Source organism: Podarcis filfolensis, assembly GCF_964270895.1.
Source record: "Podarcis filfolensis genome assembly, chromosome: 2".
In the NCBI taxonomy this organism is placed as follows: domain Eukaryota; kingdom Metazoa; phylum Chordata; class Lepidosauria; order Squamata; family Lacertidae; genus Podarcis; species Podarcis filfolensis.
In genome coordinates, this window is record NC_139605.1 from 98861628 (window position 1) to 98873744 (window position 12117).

Consider the following 12117-nt stretch of genomic DNA (forward strand, 5'->3'; position numbering starts at 1 on the left):
TAAGCACCTGCCTAACTTTGATTGGTGGAGGAACATGGAAGAGATCCTCAGATGATGACAACAGAGTTACTGTTCACAAAAACTCGTTCAGCAGTTCCGTCACATCACCCAGAACCGATAATAGAGTAATAGAATTGTGGAGTTGGAGGGGATCCAGAGAATCATCTAGTCCACCCCCCGCAGGTCACTCCCTGAAATCCCAGAATATCAACTTGCAGTCCCCTATCCAATTCGAAACCATACCATTCAGTGGAACCAGAAACTAACTATTCCCCCAAGCATAGTTTTACCTTGGTTTTTGAACAGCTTAGTTCTCGAACATTTTGGCTCCCGAATGCCACAAACTCAGAAGCGAGTGTTCCAGTTTGTGAACTGTTTTTGGAAGCCAAACATCTAGCGGGGCTTCCTGCAGCCAATCAGAAGCCTTGTTTTGGTTTTCGAACGTTTTGGAAGTCGGATGGATTTCTGGAATGGATTCCGCTCGACTTCCAAGGTACGACTGTATTTGCATAACCTGCTGATGCAAATAACCAAGGAGACTCAGGCCTGGAAGCAGATTAAAAAGGATCCAGATAATCAGACTTATTCAAGAGTGATTGGAACAGGGCAGCAGAATATGGGGATAATCCTTGAAAGATGGAGAGCTGGGATGGATGTTCGGGTGGGTGGCTTGCTTGGGGGATTTCTCTAGGTATACAAGGTAGTTAGGGCTTCTTTTACCCCATCCACCCCACTTCATTTAATAATTCAAAAAGCTTTGGGGTAGCAAATTCACATAGGCTAGAAAAACTTGGGCTGGTATGCACAGACGATCTTTTCTTTTCAATGTTTTAAGGTTGATTGAAACAAGTGGTATGTGTAATAAAATGCTGCAGCGTCAGAAGCCCCTGTTTAGGGTTTCAGGCAGTGATGTTCTTCCCTCTTGCAGAACTTTCCATTCCATAGAACTCTAGCCCAATGGTTGCCATTAATTTGATTCTGAATTGATTTTAGAATGAATTGATTTTAAATTGCATTTCAATTAATTGATTGTGATTTTATGTAAACTGTGTTACTTTTACTGTTGTTAGCCGCTCTGAGCCCGGCTTCATCTGGGGAGGGCGGGATATAAATAAATAATAATAATAATAATAATAATAATAATAATAATTATTATTATTATTATTATTCCCCCTCCCCAGGTTCCTATCCTCCCAGACACCCAACTTCCTATAGCTGATGAGCATGCTTAGTCTTCATTGGACTGTTTTGGGTCTCTTTCCCCACTGCTAACTTTAGATGCCCCACCCGCCCCCCAAAGTAATAGCAGTAATAGTTGCAGTTCCCCCAAAACTTTGGATACGAAGCTCTTGATGGCTGATGGGTTCAGTTTTAGCAATGTACGTTTTGGCATGCGGAAAGTAAACTCACTGTTTGTGTATCAGACACTTTTCTATCAGTGGCGCAGCGTGGGGGGTGCAGGGGGGCCGGCCGCACCGGGCGCAACATCTGGGGGTTAGGGCAAATCCACGGGTTAGGGGGCGCAAATCCACAGGTTAGGGGGTGCAAATCCACGGGTTAGGGGGCGCAAATTACTTGCCTTGCCCCGGGTGCTGACAACCCACGCTACACCACTGTTTTCTATGGATGGCAGTATGAGAAGATTACACAGGCCATATTTGACATGCCCTGATCCTAGCGGTGGTGAGGGCTTTTAAAGCATTGCTTTTTCCTAACCCGCCCCCCCCCTTCTTCTTAGAAAGTGTGGCAGGGAGGGAATCGTTGCGACTTTTATGTCGTGGGGATACAGGAAGGGAGTTGACAAACTTTTGTCAAAACTGACAAATGAAAGGTGATGGCTGCAGTTGCTACTTATCAGGGAAGGAGGAAGACCATAAATCCATTTAAGTTCCCCCAAGTTTACTCAACAGTGCAAACAAAAATAAAGCAAGTGTCAGCTTGCCTGGTTAAGGAGGGCCATGAAAGGTGACACTGTGTCACTAATCCCTTGTTGCTATTCATTAAATACATCCTCCGGGTTGTTAATCTTCACACCTTCCTCTGGGGGCCACCAGGCGGCAAGCTGGGAGGTCTTGACCATGGCAGAGAACGTCGCGAGAGGCCAAAGGTCAGCCTGAAAGAAGGGGAAAAAAGCAAAAGTAAGAAGGGGCTGTGGAGTTTCACTGTACGACCTTTATGCTTTCTCTCTCGACGTAACTGTGTGTGTGTGTTTGCCTATGTATGTTAAAAATTGCAGTAGAATAGCAAAGGCTATTCCCTTTTGCTCTCCCAAAGTCCCAGTGTCAATTCCTGTGTCGCAACACAATTGCAATCATGCCTATTCAACATGAATTCAATGGGGCTTGCTCCCAGGTAAGTAGGCTTCGGATGGCAGCCTTCTTCTCTTACCCGGACAGTTTAGGCACAGAGAGTAGCACAAATTCAAAAGTTAGGCCTCATGGCACACTGTGTTCCATGCTCCTTCCTGTAAATAAACAAAGGATATTTGCAAGCATAACTCCCCCTGTCAGCTTCCTCTTCTTAAATAGCGCTCCAAAATTATACACTGAGGAATGTGAGGCATCTTGGGCAAGGCAGAATGGGCTCTTTCTTCAGACACTTGCTTATCTGCACCCTCCTCTCAAACCTGTTCTAAACATAGTTTTCTAGGGGCTATTTCTGGTCTTGGATGAGGATCAGACACTGTTTTCATACACAGTGTTTCCTCTTTTTGTAGATAAAAATGTGGTATCGCTGTGGAGAGGTGGCTGAAGAAGCCAAAAGGTGGACCAGCTGGAGATGTACAATGCCGTGCTGATGTATAAATTCAATGATTTGAAATTGCTATAATTTTTGCACAGAGTTAATGCCTGAATTAGCTGTGGAGCCTACAGCTGCACGTCAGGAACTGAGGCTGGGGTGCAATGCAAGCTGATTGTTAACTGAGAAGATGTTTTAGATAGTTGCTAGTATTCAAAACACCTCACACGGCAGTTGTGGTGAAGAACTTTTCCATTCCCTCCTCCAGTGGTGAACCCTGTACCCCCCTAAAGGATGCATCCTCCTGGCAGCAGTGCCTGGAGGCAAAATGGGCTGGATTCAGGGCTGGATTGCTAATTAGGACCTCATATTTGATTGGACCTCAAATTTTCCAATTCAGCCACATGGGCCGCTCAGTGACCTTGAGCCTGTCACTCTCTCTTAGCCTTAATTTCCTTACAGAGAAATCCAGGTATGGAAAGGGAAAGCCAATAGCTCAGTAGCAGAGCATATGGATTGCATATAGAAAGTCCTGTTGGCCTGTGTACAGGCATACCTTGGAGATACAGTGGACGCTTGGGTTGCGAACGTGATCTGTGCAGGATGCACGTTCACAACCCGCAGTGTCCACAACCTGCAGTGGCACGTCTGCGCACATGTGGGTTGCAATTCGGCGCTTCTGCGCATGCGCAAAGAGCGATTTAGCGCTTCTGCACATGCGTGACCGCCAAAACCCAGAAGTAACCCATTCCAGTACTTTCGGGTTTCAGCGGTCCATAACCCAAAAAAAACAAAAACGCAACCTGAAGTGTCTGTAACCCGAGGTATGGCTGTATTGTGGTTTCAATTCCAGACTACTGTGATAAAGCGAATATTGCAATAAAGCAAGTCACACAATTCTTTTGGTTTCCTGGTGCATATCAAAGTTTTGTTTATACTATATGGTAGTCTATTAAGCCAGGCCTCCCCGGCTTAATAGGGGTGGGAGGGTGAGAAAACCCAGCTCCAACCCTAGCCTGCTACACTCCTGTGGCCAGAAGAAGGCAGTCGTAGTGGGAGTCTTCCTTCCCCTGGAAGCGACTGGTTTGCCTGCAATTGCACCCATGTCCTCATAAGGAGCAATATCTGCACAGTAAGCCTGTATCCTTCCACTCTGGCATTTCAGCAAAGGAAGCACAACAGGCATGGCGTACGTCCAGTTTTGATGTATCTGATGCTCTTACTGCCATAAATGAAAGCATGCCTGTCTATGCCACTATACGAGGTATTTGCGAATGGAGGCGGGGTCAGAGTTGACATGTCATGCATTTATTTTTTTGTTTACACTTGCTTGGGTTGGTGGCTTCCAGGAATAATGGCTTAAGGCCATATGGCCAAAGGCACAGCGAGGTGGAAATGATATGTACTTCAATTAACTTGGTAACAACAACTCTAAAACGTGCTCTCACTTCTTGTTTTTTTTTTAAGTAATGCAACTGAACAAGAGATGCCTATAGTTTTGCTTTCGCTCCCCCTTTTGAATGCTGCTATTGTCAAAGGTGTAACATGAAAACATTTACAAACAAGGCTGTATCTTTTGAACTCAATGGGTTGTTTCCATACCATTTGCTTTGTGGCTTTTAAGATACCCACCCACCCAACAGTGATGACGTGCTCTTAATGTGTCTTGTGACAAATTATGTAACATACCCTTATGCTCTTTGAACACCGTTCTGGTTTTTGTTAAAAGGGTAGTGAACATTTCCCCTTTCTTAACTAAATATAAAGAATTATTTGTAAGTACCATTTGAAGAAACTTCTAGGTAGTTATGCTGGGTACTTCTTCATCTTTTTGTCTTGAGTCAAAGCCCATGAAGGGCAAATGCAGCCAATCTTGGGGAGCTGAGATGAAGTTGGTTTAACTACTGACAAGGTTGAGAAAAAATAGTATCATCAGTCAGGAGGATGAAGCTGCTGAGAAAGCTACAATTGGGCCAAGCCACCAGCAGCATCAGCGTAATATAGTTGGACCTCAAGCCAGGAGCCAGAAAACATTGATGTTGCACCAGTGATGGTCTGTCCTCTTTAAACACCTGAAGGCTAATTTTCAGCACCAGCTCTTGGGGTAGATCAGGCTTCCACAACCTCGGCCCTCCAGAAGTTTTTGGCCTTCAACTCCCATGATCCTTAGCTAGCAGGAGCAGTGGTCAGGGATGATGGGAATTGTAGTCTCAAAACATCTGGAGGGCCAAGGTTGAGGAGGCCTGGGGTAGATATTCTTTAAAAAAATAAAAGTGGTGCATACACAGCCAGTTCCAGTCTCTGCCATCCTCAGTTAAAGCAGGAATGGCAGGAAGTTGTTGCCCTCCAGAGGTTGTGAGACTCCAGCTCACATCAGCCCTGGCTAGCACAGCCAACGGTCAGGGATTATGGGATTTGTAGTCCAGCAGTATCTGCAATTCTACAGGTTCCCAATACCTGAACGAAAGGGTGTCAGGAAGCTACGGGGGAATATGCCCCATTGAATACAGTGGGGCTTATGTCCAAATAAACATGCACAGGATTGCACCAAGCACAATGTGAATGGTATTTCTTATTTACTATTAATGCAGGAAACTATTTAAATACCCAGTGTATTTTTTATTTTTTATTTTTTTGCAATTGCTGATTAATAGCTTATGGCCTACTCTGAGGTTTCTGGCACAGGGGTATAAATGTAATCAAGGACTTTTTTTAAAGGGGTTGAAACCATTTCATTGGCAGGTCAGCACTGGCTTCATTTCAGAATAGTATTTGTGATTCAGCCTGGTTATTATGAAACCAATTAAATATTTTAAAATGACTCAACAAGCTTGTGATATCATCTGTTTTATGAGACGTGCCCACCAGACAACATGCCCTTTTCTCTCCTTTCCACCCAGTACGCTCCAAGGTAAAATATGGAACGCACCAACCTAAATTCCTGTCAGAAGGAAGAAAAGGGTTGGCTTCCCAACATATCATGAGTGCAAAGTCACGTGTTTTGGGTTCCTTCCCAGTGCCAAGGAGCTGAATTCAAAACGGTAAAAGCCTCTTCACACAGAAACCGTCTAATTAAAGCATGATAGCTTGACGCAAAGCTCCCAGAATAAACCCTAACAAGTTAGGGAAAAAATTCCCTTTGCTTTGGAAATCTGGGTCAGCGGAAATGAACTGAGGCAAATGGATGCCTATAAGGCAACGCCGAGATATGGATTTCCACTTCTGGCTTTTTGGATAAGGGTAACTCTCTATAGATATACAACAAATTAAAAACAATACCCATTTCACCTGCGCCATCAAGTGGGCCCTGATTTTTGTAAACTCCATGTTGAAAATCGGGTCCTCCCTTAAAGAGGGCACGTATTGAGGTGAGACCTGGAAAACCAACACCCTGTGTTGTGGGTGGGTACGATTGGTCAGCCACAACTCCTGATTGGTAGGTCCCATGAAGCTGGGTGCAATTTGGCCAATGGGATGCAGTCCAAACAGTTCGAGGGACTATTTATACCCATGCACATGACCCAGAGCTTCCTCTTTCGGCACGTGCTTTCGGAACACCCGCCCACCTCTCCCTACTTTTAGGGTTTTGCGCTTGACCTTGCTATGCCGTCGTATGTCGCCTGTCATTGGGACAGGGGCACGGCAGAAATTTTCCCCACTTGCCTGATTGGCTGTTGCCATTTGGGTTTTGCCTGCCATGTAGCAAATCGTCACAACTTGTGAGGTTGCGGACAGGCTCTGGTTCAAGTGATAGGGATGCGAGAACACTCTTGCCATCCCTATGAGAAGGGTATTCCGTTCAAGGAATCTAGGGACTCAGTGGTTTGGTCAACCCCTGAGAGGGGGTTGTGCCCGTGCCTGAGTCCAGGGGGACATTTGGGTGGCGGAGATAGCCTGTTCCCGGCTTTCTGCTTATCCAGGTGTTCACCTTTGGCTGACCTATGCTGGAACCCTGGGTCAGCGCTACTTGCATGGTAGGGAGCTAGTCAAACCAGAGCCTATGCAACCAGTCACTTGCTGTAATCAATAAAGTTGTGGCCTAAATTCTGCCAAAAACCAAACCAAAATTTGAGTCAAGTGTGAATTTTTTTAGGGGGAAGGTTTCTGAGTCCGAATACTCAAAAGTTGCCTCAGGGGAGTCAGTATGTATGCGGACTGCAGCTCCCGGCGTGCACATTTTTGAGGGGACGCAATCAGCCTCCCCCACAACAGGCTTGGAGCCCTGGTAACTGAGGCACAGGAGCAGGCAGATTGCTCTAGTGCAGGCTTCTCCAGACTCGGCCCTCCAGATGTTTTGAGACTACAATTCCCATCATCCCTGACCACTGGTCCTGATAGCTAGGGATCATGGGAGTTGTAGGCCAAAAACATCTGGAGGCCTGAGTTTGAGGAAGCCTGCTCTGGTGGGTAGGTGGATGGAGGCAGTGGGCGAGGAGCCTGTTGGAGGCGGGCTCTGTTCACCCTCTGCACGCGTCCCCACCCCAGCTTCCCAGTCCACCGGGGGGCATAATACTTGCCCAGCCCTGGGCACCAGCAACCCATGCTACACTGCTTGGTGAGTCTTGTGCTTTTAAAAACTTTCAACAGGGTTTCTTGTTTAATTTTCAATTTTTTAAAAAATATTTATATTTATTGCTTGTTTTTATTTGTGCCAGCTTTCATTTATGATGTGGGCCTACTTAGGTTTTGCAGACAGAAAGGCAGAGTGTAAAGGAAATAAGTAAATAAATAAATACAAATATTTTAAAAATACATTAGCTATTTTTGTTTTAAAAAGAAATTATTGGAATGTAGAGCTCCCAGCCTTCTCTTGCCTCCTGGTTGAATCCACTGTTGCATGGTCAGGATCTTATAGCTGCCATTATTGTTGCGATTCCTTCGCCATCCGTTCTTTAAAATCCCGCTTCTGGGCTGCCATCACCGAAGCCACTGGATAGTAAAAGCAGTTTGAGATTTATAAACTTGGACCAAGTTTGCTTCTCTCCCAAGCAGACACATGCGAAAGAACCGTGCAAGGTAGATTGAGCTTAAGTGCTCCTCGTGTTTATTTGAGTTAAACAAGTCCACTTTCCCAGCGTTTACCTAATAGCATATTGGGGTGGAGAAGAGTGGAAAGGTTGATAGCAAAGCAAAGTCTGACTTACTGAGGGATTTGTGTGACAAGCAGTCACTAAATCAGACAAAATAAATTAACAAAAATTTAATTAGCTTTTATCATTTCTGTCAAAACTGACAACTGAAACATGGAGAAAAGATCAGGTTTTCCCCCAAGGAGCATTTTATCCCTCTGCTCCCAACCCCATGCCTAAAAAGGAGCCTTAAGTTGAAAGTCTATTCATAGCCCTCTACATGCCCCTTGGTTTCCTGTGGTTTTGGACCACTCAAGAGTTAATCTATAAAATGAGCAGGGTTTTCTTCTTACACGAGAACTGCTTGCAAACTGCTTTATGTGCACTAGGTTGACACTGTCTTGTACTGTGGACTTGCAAAGGAAAGTCATCTGCCATTGCTTTGTTGGATGGGGTAGAGCTACAAGAATGTAAGGTGCTACCAGCTTGTAATAACAGTGAGCTGTACGCATGGACATTTTAAAGGGCATCTCTGTGGAACTTGATCGCTCGTTTTTCAGATGTGCAAACACATCCATGGCAAGTTCTCCTTCAAGCTCAGGACAAAAGGCGAAAAAAGCCATAGTAATATAACTGGTGGTGGATATGTGGGAATGGTTTTCCTCCCTCCCTTTCAATATTAGAACTCTGGGTCACCCAATGAAGCTGTTTGTCAAGAGATTCAGGGCAGACAAAGAAAAGTATGCCTTGCGTAATGAATTTAGAGATTTCACCAACACAGGATACGGTGATGGCTACTAGTCTGAAGCAGCACAGTAAAATCTGTGGAGGATGTCTAGGAATGGCTGTTAGCTAAGTGATCACTATATTAAACCACCAACTTTGGAGGTAATGTACTGCTGAATACCAGTTGCTGGTGGTAAATAAAGGCAGAAGGCTATTCCCTAGATACTCTATGGTCTTCCAAGTGGCATCTGATAGGCAACTGCAGGTTGGCAGGCAAAGGAAGGTCTCATGTATCCCAAGAGGAAATGACTTCCTGAAAACATCCTTTCCTGTCCAGGTAGGTAAGGACTGAGGTTTCCTCCCAGTTCTGTGAACACTGACGATGCTCAAGTTAAACATGCTTCTGTCCATGGATAAATAAGGTGCACCTGAGAGCATTCCATGTGACTACCACATTTTTAAAACGTTCTTACGCATGTGGCATTAACACACCAGTTATCGCTGGCTTGGGTGAAATCATAAGCATATGGGCCAGTGCATTTGCTGAGAACATTAAATGAGATGGTGGCTTCATGGACCGCTTCCACTGGTAAGTGTTTTGCCCTTGTGATCACTGCCATGTTTAATTTGGTCCTGAGTGTCTCGCCTTGGAAAACATAAAGAGAACCTGAAGCAGTGCTGACTGCATCACTCTCTGTTTACAGGAGATTGTAGGAGGTGGTACCTGGTTACTACACCAGGACAGATGGCTTTGGTCCAATTTTGATTTGATCTTATTAAGTGAATAAATTCCCAAAGCTCCCGACTGTTTTTTTGGACTCCAAAGTTGGCTCATATAAAAGAATAAATTCAAGAGCTTCCTGATCTATACGGCACAGACAGAAAACAATTTAAATGATCAGGTGGTGATTTGTAACATGTCGAGAATATTTGGTGACAAAATGGCAGTGCCAAATGTCTGGAAAAAGAAGTTCGTGTTTTGGGGAGGGGGGGAGTTGGTGGGTACAGAGTTCTTGGAAATATAGCACATTACTTTTATTTAAAGAGAAGTAATCTCTTCCAAGAAAAGAACATTAGTAACTTTGCAACTTAAAGAATGTCATATAAATAAAGGGAATAGATTAACCTCAAAGTAGAAAGGAGACTAATACTGGACTCTAAATCCCTCCCCGCCTGTTCTCTGTGGAGATATATTGAGCAAAGATTTACTTAGCAATTAGGGGTTTGATGAGAAAACGTTCAGTGCAGCACTGGGCAAAGAGTCAAAATCTACATTTGGAGGAGATGTCTAAGTATTATACAATGCATGCGAGTCAGTGGGGTTGTTTCCCCCCTGTTGACACAGCACTTTGTTTTATGGTCGTGTAGTTGACTGGGCAGAAAAATGATATGCGTTGGGTTGATGTAGAGAATAAACGCCACAAAGTGAGCCTTATTCCGAGGGAGGAATTCAGTGTTGCGCTATTCTGATCATTCCATCAGGGCAAGCATTTCAGATTTTCAGACAGAATTATGCCCCGTCTCTCCCCCCCCCATGCAATGTTCTGCAATTTCTCCCCCCAGAACACCCCACCTCAAGCCAATTTCAGGGGGTCCAGGGCATGGGGGGAGGAGGGGGGAAGCCCCATTGCAGAACAGAAATGACCTTTGTAGGCTTCCACTGACAGGACATGTTAGGTGGGTCCTGCCCCAAATTTCTAAATCCCTCACACCATGAGAGTAAGAACAAGCACACCACCTTTGCCTCTGTTTCCCTCCATACTCTGGAGCTCCATGCCACAGGGGAGACCATATGGAAAACTATATAAGCAACAAAGGGCAGGGAAAATGCAGTATCATTTCTTATAAGCCCAGTTATAAAATAAAAACCTGCTTGATTTTTCCCAAACCACTGAAAAGTAACTTAGGGGGAAGTCAACCAGGTTCTTACTCAGAGTAGACTTGTTAAGATTAATAGTCCTAACTTAGTCACACTCATTCGTTTCAATGGATGTATTACCCCTTATTTTATCCACTCTTTTCATTCTCTTTCTGTCCCCACCCTCCAAATAAAATACCCAAAACATCTGAAAATCTGCTCTACTTTGGCCTCCCAAATGGAAAATTTCTAGGGAAGTACATTCTTTTCCCAAATCCCTCTCAATTGGCAAAGAAGATGGTATGCACTGGTGGCATTTCAACCTAACTTTGCTGCCATTGTAAGCCAAGTCATTGTGCATGTTGAGCATTTCTCCACTTGTTGGCTTGTTACATGATGGTGAGAGATAATATAACATGGTATTACTTTCTACAGTTTTTATCTTCCCTAATGTTTCTCATTAAGGACTTTACAGAGTCCACAAGGCCCTGTCCCCATCTCTTTTTCAAGGTCTTACTTGCCAGCTCGGTCAACTATCCATCATATACCCTCGGCTGTAGGTGGAGAAGCTCTTGAGAACATAAGAAGTGCCTGCAGGATCAGGCCAATGGCACATCTAGTCCAGCATCCTGTTCTCACAGTGGCCAACCAGATGCCCATAAGAAACACACAAGCAGGATTCAACCATGAGCGAACTCTCCCCTGAACTGGTATTCAAAGAGAGTTGCCATACATCCAAAATTTCCACGACATAGATGGGATTTGGCTGTCGGAAGCAGTGTCTGGGAGGAAATTGTTGTAAATGTCTGGGAAAATCTGGACATATGGCAAACCATGTCAGAAATATAGTTTTTTTGTGTGAATTTTCTTAACATTATTATTATATTATTATTACTGATTTTGAAGAAAAAAAAGAAGCTCCAACTGTGGAGGCAGAACATAGCCATCATAATGACTGATAGCTGTCGATAGCCCTCTATTCTATGAATATATCTAATTGATTTTAAAGCCATCTAGACTGGTGACTATCACTTCTTCCTGTGGGAGCAAGTCTGTACTGCGTGCAAAAGTACTTTTTTAAAAATCTGTCGTCGGGGCAGGGTGGGGGAGCTCAAGCTGTTAGCTCTTCGGCTTAGGGGTGATTTGAAGAGAAAGAGTTTAAAAACTTGAGGGGAGGGGGTTTGGATAATAAATGTGGCGATCATACTCACTCCATGCTGTAGCGAGATCCTCCTCCACCATTTTCATCTTTACATTTGTATACATTTGTATTACTTTACATATAAATATCTGCTGCAACAGACAAAAAGCTCCGATAAAAATTATTCCCCACTCTGCTTTTCTTTTGAATGTTGTCTCTGATACATTAAAGTTACATTCCAGCCAGCTTCAAGGACATGTTTCTGAACACTGTTCAAAAATGCTGACTGCCACTAATCGCCCAAAAAGAAATGTGTCCTTCGATGGATTGGGTTCATATTCAGCTGGTTCTACCTTTAATCTGGCATATGCGGCAAAATGTTCCACATTGTACGCTGAAAGATTAAAGGAGGGTTGATGTGATTCAGTGATGCCTGATGGATATTACCTTTGGGTTATTAGGAAAGGACAATGGGGAGAAATGGACTGAGTGTTGTGGTCTGTTTGCTCAGCTAATGTAAAGTGGAATAGCTCTATGGGATTGTGAGTGTTTTAAATACATGCCACACTTGGATCAGAGTTGGC

The 12117-nt window shown here is 44.2% G+C and overlaps 1 long non-coding RNA gene across 1 annotated transcript; it reads right to left on the bottom strand.

Annotated features, from left to right (window-relative positions):
* Window positions 1–1882: 1882 nt before the first annotated feature.
* Window positions 1883–11708, bottom strand: LOC310755769. The gene is made up of 3 exons (XR_014544528.1): window positions 11604–11708; window positions 7554–7668; window positions 1883–2113 (listed from the first exon to the last, which is right to left on the bottom strand). It is a non-coding gene; the product is annotated as an uncharacterized lncRNA (long non-coding RNA).
* Window positions 11709–12117: the final 409 nt, after the last annotated feature.